The 13,229-nt window shown below is 37.6% G+C and overlaps 1 protein-coding gene across 23 annotated transcripts in view; it reads right to left on the bottom strand.

The window, feature by feature from the left end:
- The window catches only part of EMC2 (ER membrane protein complex subunit 2), a 565,050-nt gene that overhangs the window by 353,932 nt on the left and 197,889 nt on the right, over positions 1-13,229 (bottom strand). The gene's annotated exons all lie outside the window — the stretch shown is intronic.

The raw sequence follows: 13,229 nt of genomic DNA, 5'->3' as shown, positions 1-13,229 counted from the left end.
ATAACCATAACATTTCAAACTTCTTATTCAGTATAGCTGCATATAACAAGTAATGGAATTATGACAATGTCTGACTGCTTTATTTCTAGAAAAAAAATTTAAATGGTAGAGAGTTTGGAAACTTCACCAAGTTACTGAAAGTTTGTTACTTATATCTGGGTTGACTTAGTTTAAATCTCTTGAAAAACCACAACACAAATAATGAGGAAACTAGCATGAAGAACATGGCTTTTCCTGGAACCTAACTAACAATGAAATAAACTCATAGTAAAAGAAAAATTAATGTGAAGGTCATTTCTCTCTAATGAACTTCAACAGGCAATCTTGAAAATTTTGAACTTAAACTCCAGGAAACTAAAAAGTATGAAGACATTTCTGAGTTCTTCAAATGGTCACAAAAGCAAATTCTCATGTTTTAATTAGTAATTGTGAAGCGACATGGTATTGAAAACAGCTTGAAACAGCTTTAAGCAAGCAAAAGTTTTTGCTGACCCTTTGGAATACACACTGGCCCTACCCACAGTTCTGCTTTCATGCCCAAATGTGAAATGGGCAGACACATGCACACAAAGGGACATTCAGAGCTGGGCTGCAGTAGCTGAATATGTCTGAAAGGAGAAGTTGGTGATACCCAGAAGCTAGAAATACACAATGATCCTATCAGGTAAGTAAGCACCAAATAATTTCCTTCAGTTAACAATTTATTATACTATCTTTTCTTTCCATCCAGAAATAGATAGGCAGTAAAACAGATTACAAATTAGCTTTGCTACTAAAGTCTTGCCACTAATTGTGTCTTAGCTGGGTATATAGATTCCTACTGCTGTGGTAGCAAATTACTGCAAATTTATTGGCCTAAAACAACACACATGTATGATCTTAGAGTTCTGGTCTGAAGTCCTAAAATAAGGGTGTTGGCAGGACTGCCTGCCTTCTGGAGGCTCTAGAAGAGAATCTATTTCCTTGACTTTCTTCTGCTTTGAGATACCACCTGCATTCTCTGGCTCATGCCCCTTCCTCCATTTTCAAAGTCAGCAGGGGCATAACACCTTCAAGTTTCTCTCCTCCCTCTCCCTCTCCTGCTCCCAATCTGCTTTTGTGATCACATCTCCTCTCTGACTCTGAACCTTCCACTTATGAGGATCTTTGTGGTTATATTGGATCCAACCAGATAATTCAGGATAACCTCTCCATCTCAAGATACTTCACATTAGCAAAAACACTTTGCAATATAAAATACCATATTCACAGGTTCCAGGGATTAGGAAGTGGACATTTGGGGAGGAGGGGGACATTATTCTGCCTATCACACCAGGTCAAGAGGAGATTGGATTATTTTAAAATATTATACAATCAAGAAGCCTTTCTTGACTATCAGCTACAAAGAGCTGACATTTCAAATGGGGTAAGTAATACTTGGCCTTCCTAATTTATAAGTTTATTGTGAATATCAAAGTAATATGGAACCCTCTTTATATTCTGCATGCATGTAGAATGCAGAATATGACTCAGTCAAATCCCAGAATATAATTATGCTTGAATTTTCACTTATCAGAAGAGGGAGGTTTGGTCTATATTTCTTCAAGGCCTCAACCCTCTCTACATTTTAATTTCAAGGAACCTCTTGTGCTTAATAGTATGTAGAAGAGGGGTGCCTGGGTGGCTCAGTCAGTTAAACATCTGACTTCAGCTCAGGTCATGGTTCATGGGTTCAAGTCCCGCATTGGGCTCTGTGCTGACAGCTCAGAGCCTGGAGCCTACTTCAGATTCTGTCTCCCTCTCTCTCTCTGCCTCTCCCTTGCTTACACTCTGTCTCCGTTTCTCAAAAATAAATAAACATTAAAAAAATAAAAAATAGTACGTAGGAAAGAAGAAGAGTATTTACCATCATGGAAAGCTACTGGGTAGAAGCTGGATTTAACTTGGCTGGTCATGGTCAAAGCACAGTGGCTGAGACAAATTTTCCTTTCCTTCCCTTCCCTTTCTCCTTTTCTTTCTTTCCCTTTCATTCCTTCATTCCTTCATTCCTTTCCTTTCCTTTCCTTTCCTTTCCTTTCCTTTCCTTTCCTTTCCTTTCTTTGAGGAGCGGCAGGTTCACTCCCCAGTGTAACAGCCATTAAAGAGCGTTGGGGCTCCCAGGATCAAAGCAGTTTCAAAGCCAGTTTTATAGGGTATACTGTATCAGATGTGAAGCCTAAGTGAAACTTGGGCAGTGTTGGTTTCGGGCCAAGTGGTTTCCAATGGTTGTATCCAGAAATGTGATGGGGACTAAAATTCCTTTATGCTGCCCACTGTTGGGTGTAGCTGTCCTTTTTAGATGTATTATGTTGAGTTTTAGTGTAGGCTTGACCTCCAAGTGTGATGGTTAATTTTCAGATCTTCTGGGCCTTTTGTTCCCCATGACAGATAGTCCCAAAGAAGAGCTGAACTAAAAGCTGATTCCAGTGTTTACTACCCTCGACATAGAAAAGAGTGTTCACTCTTCCCCTCCTCCTAAGTGCCCTCTTCCTCTGAACTTATGTTGACTTGACTTAAAGGCTCATGTTGCCCTCTCTTGCCACTGATGGTTGGTCAGGACCACACTAAAACAAGCAGAACTCCTTATTTCTGAATCTCAGGGAGAAGAAGTTAAGGGAAATAAGTTGCTTCCCACTTAGGTAACTCTGAGCTCCTCAAGCAGCTTTCCCCTCCCACTTAAAAATTCCTCATACAGACAGAGGTTTGATGAATAAAACAGAAGCTCTTGCAACTTTTTGTCATCATGGTGCTCTCTCTGGCATATATTTGCTTACTCAAATAGGTATCAAGGCTTTTTCGAGGGTGTCCTTGAAACTCTACAGAGGGTGGTCAGCAGCTACTTTCTCTGATGGAAAATACAAATTAATTAAATTCTGGTAAGGCTTTCTAATTCAAAGATAATGTATATGAAAATACACCACAGACTTTAAGAGGCTAAATTCAAATGGTAGAAAACTTTATCTCTGAAAGAGAATTTAGAGTAGTCTCTGATCCTTGATGAGTTTATACTCTAAATGGAAAGATGAGGCTAATTGTTATTAAAGTATTCAAGAACAATACAAGACAACATTCCAGGAGAGACCAACAGAAATTCAAAAAAGCAAATAATCAATCAAGGTTGCAGGCTGGAGTGGCCAGAGAAAACTTCATGGAAAAGGGTATAGGGGCGCCTGGGTGGCGCAGTCGGTTAAGCATCCGACTTCAGCCAGGTCACTATCTCGCGGTCCATGAGTTCGAGCCCCGCGTCAGGCTCTGGGCTGATGGCTCAGAGCCTGGAGCCTGTTTCCAATTCTGTGTCTCCCTCTCTCTCTGCCCCTCCCCCCTTCATGCTCTGTCTCTCTCTGTCCCAAAAAAAATAAATAAACGTTGAAAAAAAAAAAAAGAAAAAGGTGTGAGTTGAGATTTAGATTTTGAATGAATACGGTTAGCATAAACAAAAATTATTTTAAAAAACCTTTTAGGTGAGAAAAGATATGAAAGTTAGAAATAAACTCTGTGTTGGTGAGGTGAATGAGAACTGTCTTGTCTGACATGGAGATGTGTTTAAGAGAATAGCAGGAAAATGAGGTTTGATAAATTTGCAGTAGGTTCTATAATATTTCAAACTTAGCAAAGTATTTACAGCTGATTCAGGAGAGGCTGGATCCTACTTCAGGCTTCTAAACAGAGGAGAAACTCAAGGAAACATTGTCTTGAGAAAAGTGTAACTATATGATATGCAGAAAGGATCAGAAGAAAAAAGACTAGAGATAGCAATATTAGCCAAGACATGATCATAGTTTCTTGGGCATAGAGGCTGGGAGAACATCAGTGGTAAGAAAAAAAACCAACAAACAAACAAACAAACAAAAAAGACCTAGGACCAGATATAGTATGTAGGGAGAAACAATAGATTTTGTCTTTCTTTTTCTTTCAATTGAGTTGATAATGGGAAGAGAAAGGGAGAAGAATTTGGGGGAGGAGTCTCAAAGATTACTTTTTTAAAAATGTTTATTCATTTTTGAGACAGAGACAGAGTGTGAGAAGGGGAGGGGCAGAGAGAGGGAGGCACAGAATCTGAAGCAGGCTCCAGGCTCCGAGCTGTCAGCACAGAGCCGATGTGGGGCTTCACCTCACAAACTGTGAGATCATGACCCTATGACCTGAGCTAAAGTCGGATGCCTAACCGACTGAGCCACCCAGGCACCCCTCAAAGATTACTTTTTTAAGCATACATGGGAGAGATTCTGAAAGAGGCCAGCCAGTGGAATGGGGAAAGTGAAGGACTTGCTTTAGCCATGACATATTTGAAATTGTGAAAAGACACAACAAGTTGGCAATACGAGATTGGAAGGCTATGGAATCAGGACTGGGTTGTGAAGAGGAATATATACAAAAGGCCAGCTACAATGATGACTGAGAACAAGAAGGATGGGAATTTTCTGATAGCCTCTCATGCCAGAATGAAAAAACTTACTTAGGGGCAGGCAGAAAACTCTCAGATCACCTCTTTTGCTCAGACTGTGCTGTTGAACTCTTCACTCTGAAATGTAGTTCATCTTGGGAACCTTTGGTGCTGTGAATGCAGTACTGTGCAGACCCACTGGCATTGCCAAGGTTATAGGGCTTGAGCTAGGTGTCCAGGACAGCTACAATGTCAAGTTGAGGGAAACTCTCTTGCCAGATGATTAAAGAAGTGCAACAGTCTTGGTTTTCTTAGAATAGAGAATCTCTGAAAGTCAGCCTTAGTACCAAAACTAAGAAGGGAAATGGAGTGGCTGACCATAAACAAACAAACAAACTAAATATCCTTCCAACTGGTGTGGGTAGCCATATCCTATAGAACATCTTCAAAAGTTACAACAGGCCCATAAGATGGCTGCTTTTTCCACAATGGTTAATGGATTTTAGGCTCATGTACAGTATTGAGAGAGGAGAGGGACAGGTGGAAAGAGGAATACTTGGTTGAACATAGCTAAATAATGCTAAACAACTCCTTTTACAAGTGCCAAAACATAAGTTTCTCTTCTTGTTTTTAGGCTTATTTCATCAGCTGTCATTTGTTAAATACCATTTTGTTGGGGGTGGGGGCAAGGAGGAGTTTATTATTGTGGCCTCTCCACCTGTTCTTCTATCACTGTTCTGATTCCTCCATCAGAATGTAAATCATGTGGCCATGAAAATAGTCCTGGCCGACTGCTTTGTATTCTGTGCCCACATACTTCCTTTTCTCTCAATGGCTATAGGAAATGTCAATGAGGAGTCTCAATTTGTCATGGTTGTTGTTGCTGTTTTTTATCTTCTACTTGGTAAATTCTTCTTTTTTTTGCCTTTGGCTTATATCACTTCCCATAAAGAAAGATACTTGTCTTCATGATTTTTGCAAGGCAATCTTCCCATTAAAACCAAATAAGATAACACTTACACCATCTAAAGAATGTTCAATTGCTTCAAAAATGCATTACATTGGAAGGTTTATGCCTAATATTATGGCAGAAAGAAGAGATTTCCCTCAAATGTATGTGTGAGGGTGGTAACCACTGAAGCTGCATAAGGATTATGGCCAAGTTCCATGAGAGCATGATTTAGAAATCAATAATGATTCATATTTAGACATCAATATTGATACAACAATTACAAAATCAATATCTACAACAAGCATGCTCTTTGAGGGTGAGCTAACTCTTCCAGGGAGAGAGACAGAGAGAGAGAGTGAGAGAAAGAAAGACAGAATATGAATAAGAACAAAGCCTGGTGGGAAACTTTGCCTGGTTCTAATCCCAGCTCTGGAATTTATTAATTATATGGTCTTGGAAAAGTTATCTATTTCAGAGTCTCAGTTTCCTTACCTGTAAAAAAGGGATAATGGTATATTCTTCGTGGATTATTATAAACCATACAAGAGATCCTTTTCTTAAGTTCATAATTAGTGGGTGATAAGCACCATTCATTAACGTTCACTACCAACCTAATGAATGGTAGCACCATTCACTACCAACCTAAATGAGAGGACAGGTTGAGGTGAGGGTAGAGAAAAAAAGGAAGGGTACTTAGCATGATCATGGAGAAAAGGGGATACCAGCACAAATTCTAGTTGCTTGAGGTATTTCTCCAAGGCCAGCCATGTTTCTCTCCTCTCAATGTTTAATATTTTCACAATTGAGTCATAATTGCTCATAAACTAAGATGTAAAATTCCCATTGTTTCTTGGAGCAAGAATGAGTGTAGAAAAGTCTACAGTTATTACAGTAACCCTCTGAGTGATAAAAACCAGTTTCCACAGAGACATGACAGATTTTTCACAGAATAAACAAAGCTCACAGTTTTTATTTCATACAAATCATAAATGTGTGACTTTTATTACTCTGGGAGAAGGGGGTTGTTGCCTAATGGGACTGTTATTTGAACACTCTTCTTCCCAGTATGGAGTTATTAACTCAGTAGACTTGGGCCCAGGGTATTTGGTGTTAGAATGGCAGCACACTGAACCAACCTCACATTCTACCCATGTCAACCAGGATAACATGTTCTTACTGCTCATGGCAGTGTCATTTTAGAACTAAGAGCAACCTGGATCCAGCTCTCTTATTTTTCCGATGAGGAAATTAAGTGCTCTCCCACTTTAGGTTAATGAGTTGTTCAGAACCCACACAGAAAGGAAGTGACACAGGCAGGAGGCAAATGTAAGCCTTTGCCAAGAAGTCAAAAATGACTACTCTATGTTCTATTCCTAATATATTTAGAACTTCAGTAAATATCTATTGAATAAATACATGAATTCTAACTTGAAAATTAGTTCATTTTCTACTCCATGTGGCTGCTGCACACCCTCTAGTAACTTTCCATCTTTTTTCCTTCCCTCGGTACCTAACCTACTTTTGAAAATAATCATTGTGCTTATGGTGGATGGGTGTCATGTTCTCTCATTCCCCAGGGGCACTGACTGTGTTATACCCACTGTCTGGGCTGCCCTCTCTTTTCCCTCCACCCTCATTCACCTAGCTAGGAGGACCTATTAGACTTGGTTCAGGCATCGTCTGTTCCTAGAGGCATTTCATAGCTTCCTCAATACCCTCCAGGATGACATAATGCCCTTCCTGTGTGCTCTCAGAGCATCCCTGAGTTCTTCAGCAATTGTTACAGTCTGCTGCAGCTTTCTGTTTATTCACATACATCCCTCTTTAGATAGTAAGTCCTCTGAGGACAGAAACCAAATTGTGTCTCCCATCAAAGCCCTAATGTCAATGGAGCCTGATATATAGTAAGGGTTCAATAAATGTCTGACAAAAGACTGGATGAATATGTTATTAATTAATCTCAAACAACTATGTGTAACTCTCGTGGCCTGTGTCATTCAAAACAGAAGTAGAAGTATTTCTATTGATGTTTCCTATCATCTGTTTGATTTACAAAAATGGAGGAGTTAGAAGTAAGATTCATACCTTTCCCTTCCTATTAGTTTCAAACCAAACATAAGGTCCCTCCTAAATATGTTGAGTCCTTTGAGCATGCTTTTAACACCAAGTGGAAAGCAAATACGATGATTATTACCACTATGCTGTAAAAACCCTTGGAAAACTAGAGGATGGGAAGATTCTGGGATCCTGTTTTTCCCAAGTACTGAACAGGATTAAACCACATCCAAACTGACAACTCCCCTAAGATGCCTTTCCTAGTGTCTGTGACCATGGCTTTGTAACTGAAGGAGGCCTTACTTCTTTCACATGCCACTACCTGCACCACCAATATCCTCACTGAGTCCACTCTGGGACACTTTTTATTAAGTATCTGTACTAGTTTTCTAGGTCTGCCATAACAAAGTACAACAAATTGGGCAGCTTAAACAAAATTTATTGTCTTACATTCTAAAATCCAAGATGTTGGTAGGATGGGTTCCTGCTAGGGTTGTGAGGGAAGGATCTGTTCCAGGACTTTCTCCTTGGCTTGCAGATGGCTGTCCTCCCTGTGACTCACCATATGGTGGTTTTCCTCTCTTAATATTTCTATGTCCAAATTTCCCCTTTTTATAAAGACACAAGTCATATTCGATTAGGGCCCACTCTAATGACCTCATTTTAACTTGATACCTATAAAGACCCTACCTCCAAACAAGGTCACATTTTGGGAAAACACAATTCAGCATTAAGGTATCCAAGGTCCTAGATGAAGGGACTTTCTGGGCTGATGGACATTATCTCATCACTCTAATGAGCATCCAAGGTGTTCACACATTGTTTTCGTAGACACTATAACCTGTTATCACTACTCTTCTAGACCAAAGTGTTGGCTAAGGTATGATCCTCCATGTTCTTAGCCCCCTAGTTCCCTAAGGACCCCATTGCTACTTCATTTAACCCAAAGAAAATTTTACCTCACTAGATTAGCTTTCCAATATGTAACCAAAAGTGTCCCTAAAATATTAATAACAGAAACCCTGATTTTTTGAGCATTTAAAATGTTCCAATAAATGAGCTAAGTTCTTTACTTTCATTACCTGATTCTATCCACAAAAATCCTATGAGGTAGATGTCATTTTTAAAATAGAGAAATTAGAGATAAGAGGCTAAAAGATTTCCCAAGGTCGTCAGGTGTAAAAGTGGCTAAATCAGTCTTTAAATCCAAGAAGTCTGACTTCAAATGGAGACTGCTTAACCAATGCATCAGGCTCTATTACTGCTCTGACTAGTGAAGTCACTGATTTCTTTGGTGCTATAGCTGAGGAAGGCACTAACCTAGAGGAGTTAAGTTCTAAGCCAAAAATGGTGGGATCTGGAAATGCCAAGTTCTTTCCCAGAGGCATCAGTCTCCTCATGCATGGAAAGTCCTTCGCTATAATAATCTCTTCCTTAGCCCAAACTCCTCATTAGGTTTGCTAAGACTAACTGGTCTAATGGACACTACATGGTGGTCTTCAAGTAGAAGCACCTCTGTTTGTATGTTCCTCATTAGATCTGGGAAAGCGGAAAGGCTCCTACTATACAAATTCTCCTAAAGACTCCAAACTATCCCCACAAAGCCTACCTCCCATGGTGAATATGGAAAGCATTTAGACAAATCTCTTCATCATGCCTGCTAAACACATTTAGGAATATGAAAACTCCCAATTTTTATGGATTGTAATAGATGGTGTCTTGAAAGGTCTCCTTTTGCTGTGTTTATAATTCTAAATAATGACAAATTGATTTAAATTAGCTCTACAGCTTCTAGACATGGATGTTACAGCTTTGAAGATCATCAGAAACAATAATTTCTACTTTTGATCAGGCTGTTAATGTTTCAAATTAAGTGACAATACTAAGCATAACTCAGAGAACAAAATTACAGACCTTTCTACGTGCCTTTATTTGTATAGTTACTTCTGACACTTAATAAGCCCCAATAAATAGCACCATTGCCCACCCTGTGAGACTCAGTGAAAATTCTGGTGTCTCATCTTGAGGATTTGCTTTTAACTCTTGCTTTATTCCCATATGGGTCCTCCCCATCAAGGTGTGAGAAAGGGGTCTTTCTCTTTGAGTGTGAGAAAGATTTCTCAATGTACTTTCTTGGACACAGAAGTGAGAATAAGAGTAATGATTAACCTTACTGCATATTTACTGTATAACATATATGCATATATTGCTATATGTATATTGTATAATATATGCATATATTGCTACGGTTATTTACTGTATAACAGGAACTGTGCTAAGAGCTTTTATTCATTGTCTCATTTATTCTTTAACAACCTTAGAAGGTCAGTATTAGCATTATCCCTACTTTACAGGTGACTTGCCCTAAGCACACAACTACAATATAGTGGTGCCAGGATTTGAATTCCATCTACATTATTCTAAATCCCATGTTTCTATGTTATTTAATATCCCACAGCACTACAGATCATTTCTCAGATGGCACAGGTGTCCACAGGAGCTGGAAACTGTATCTAAACTGAGTATTACTAAGCCCTTTGTCTATACCTGTCTTACTCAAGGGATCAACCAGAAGTGTGGGGGACAGGGGACAGTCAGAATTCCTCACCCTCTTTGTAAATTAAAGCAGTTTTGCAATTTTCTTATTTTAATATCCAACACACTATAATAATGGAGAGTGAAAATGGAATTGTCCCATTTATTATGATGGTTTTACTGAGTAAACATTTTGTATTATATTTAGATACTCAAAAGAGAAATGATAGTTTTGACAAAAGAGAATAAGAGAATTCACATATTAAAGATTTTTTTAAAGTCTATATACAATGACTTCTAGCCAGTTCAAGATTGCTTCATACTGATTAGTAATGACCATTAAGAAATCATTTATGGATTTTTTGTGAGTGTTCAGAGATACTAATGGGTTTTAAAATTACTTGGGATTCTTCCTGAGGTCAAAGGAAGAAAATAAAGTATGAAGTGATAATAAAATGTATGAGGTGACTAATGGACAGGTTGTATATATATATAATGGTTTCAGGAAAAAAAAAGAAAAACAAAAAAAACATTCAATTTTTACAGCATACATTTAAACAAATGGAAATCTCACTGCCATAGCCTCTTGTCTTCACTCAAGAACCAGGAAGGTTGATAACATTGTGTATCACCATGGTCTGTATCAGATTCTCAACAATTTTTCAGCCATCAGGTCACTGGCTCTAATCACCTCTGTAACCACTCCCACTCGCAGCTGCCAAAAATCTTATGAAAAGTTGTGGAAAAATAATTCTACATTTGATGAAGCACCAATAAAATGCCTTGCTCTAACATAGCACAAATAAATAACCAACTCAAACACAGTCTTTAGATGGCAAACATGAATACTGAAAATAGTTCCCCACAGACCATCTAGGGATCAGGTATCTAAGTTTTTGCTACATGTGTAAGTCAACAGAATAACAATAAATCAAATGAAATAAAGAGTTATATAATATCATAAAATTTTGAATTGTAAGAGATAAATTCTGAATAAAATTTAATTTGAGGATTTTATTTTAAATCACATGATGGCACTCCTGATTTCCCAATATAGAGACAACACAGAATAATATTTTATCAAAAATAAATATATTAGACATATTATAACAATGTAAATGCAGACAAAAGATGCAATTAATAGAAATAAAATGGACATTATAATCTTAAAACAATGTTGTCTGGAGTCATCATTGAGGCTAGTGAAGGAGGCTAAATGAGATGTTTAGATGTTGTTCATTAAAACCATCTTCATTCTGGCTCTTAGCAAATTAGATCTTAGAATCTAAGGTCTTCAAGCCATCTGGCTACATGATTGAGCAATTCAATTATACACTGATTTTTCTTCTTTAGAGCGTACGTAAAGTTTATATTAAGTATGCTTGACCTACTACGTACCTCTTACATATTATTCCTGTATTTGAAGAATGTGTTTGCTTGAAGTAGGATGTAATTGGTATTTTCCAAATATAAAACCTTTTTTTTAGATATACAGTTCGTAACTACAACATCCCTATAGTAAAATTAAGCTTGCTTCCAGGTTAATATTGAGTAGAGAGTCTTAAAAATGAATAAGTTTCCTCAAGAGCAAAATAATTCAACAAGAATTATTTTGTATAGTGGGCAACAGAGTAAGCACACTGGGGATATTAAATGATATATAATTGATAAAGTATACCCTGCAAACATTTTGACTGCTATACCTTATCTTTAAACTTTAAGCTGTGAGCCTATTTTTAATCTAAAGAATTCACATCTGCAATATATAATTTTATGTTTTGTTTGGAAAAGAACAGTTGAACAGTCCAAAAGAATTTTTAGTACTGAGAAGGGAAGAGTAAAGCTACTTGTGCACTGGAAAGCAATAGATGAAAACACTTTCATGGGAATACTGGAAAGAAATATGTTAGTATTTAACCGTGATCTCATCGCATGACTATATAGAATGTTTACCTCATCATATTTTGATTTGTTCTTTATGGCATGAACATAAAGAACAACTTTTTAAAGGCAACTTTTTAAAAAACAAATGCAGAATTGCAAAATGTGGTCCCTTGCTTTTATGTTTCATTGCTACCCTCTCACATGTGTGGCTTGTGTTGCAGTTAACAGTTTAAAATCTGCAGGCTCCCTCTTCCACATGATTAACAAATATGTGAGATAAGCCCTAAGGATCCAGGTCAAAGTCTCCCACCACTTGCTGCCCTGTGAAAAACACACATCTAAATTCTTATCTGTCCTCACCTCTCACCCTCTACCTCTCTCTCTCCAGAGTTTTCATTAACCAGAAAGAACACTCTGTGGGAAAGGTTTGTAGAAAATCTGAATGCTTTCAAGTACACCAAACGAAACAGGATAATTCATGTTGTTGCGGCTCTCTCATGTTTTTGGGGCTTTAAAACAGTGAAATAATCTAAATGAGGGTATTTGAGAGATAACAAAAGCATGGAGGAATAACAAGTAATTGCATTCAACATATTATAGACACACAGTCCCTCCATAGTAAGAAATGTTATTTTGGTAATACCTTTATCTTTACTGTGGTTTTCAACTCCACAGGGAAGGCAGACCTGCAAATACCCACTTATCAACTGAATCGATTAAATGCCAATGAAGTGCATGTTCAGGAGACAGATGTTATGAGAAAAATAAAAGATACAGAGTACCTTACCTTTAAAATATAAAATATTTAAAATTCAGTTGAAGGCACCATAGATTTTTAATAAGATATGCATATTTATAAATCCACGTGCATAGGTAGGATTTTAATAGGGAAGAATAGAATAGTTTGAGCAAAGATTTTAAAGTGAGAAAACAATAAGGAGATTCTAGAAAAAGTGAACGTAATTCATAATGATCACTCAAATTCTGGTGCTTTAACAAGTGGTGGTTGCATTCATTATTCTTCTACCTTTCTACCTGACCGGCCAAAGCCATGTTAACCTTTTAGAGATCTTAAACACTGAAAAAATTATGGTGTCATTCCCATCCATACACGCACAGACATACATACACAACACTTAAAACAAAAGCAAGAGAGCCTTTAAAATTAGTCTGAGGAAGTAAAAATGCTGATTGTTCCATTTTGGAATAATAAAATCTATTGGATGAGGTGTTGTTGGTTCCCCTACTTCGCTTAAGATTGTGTTTATCTTGACCCTGGGAAATCTAAGATTATGGCTGGCAGAGCTAACCTTGAAAAATGCAATTATATCTCCAAACTTTTCAAGTAAGAATGAAGTTAGACTCCCCTATAAAAATTTAAGTTTAACAATTAACATAGAA

Source organism: Felis catus, chromosome F2, assembly GCF_018350175.1.
Source record: "Felis catus isolate Fca126 chromosome F2, F.catus_Fca126_mat1.0, whole genome shotgun sequence".
NCBI classification, from domain to species: domain Eukaryota; kingdom Metazoa; phylum Chordata; class Mammalia; order Carnivora; family Felidae; genus Felis; species Felis catus.
This window is presented reverse-complemented; position numbering and strand designations above follow the sequence as displayed.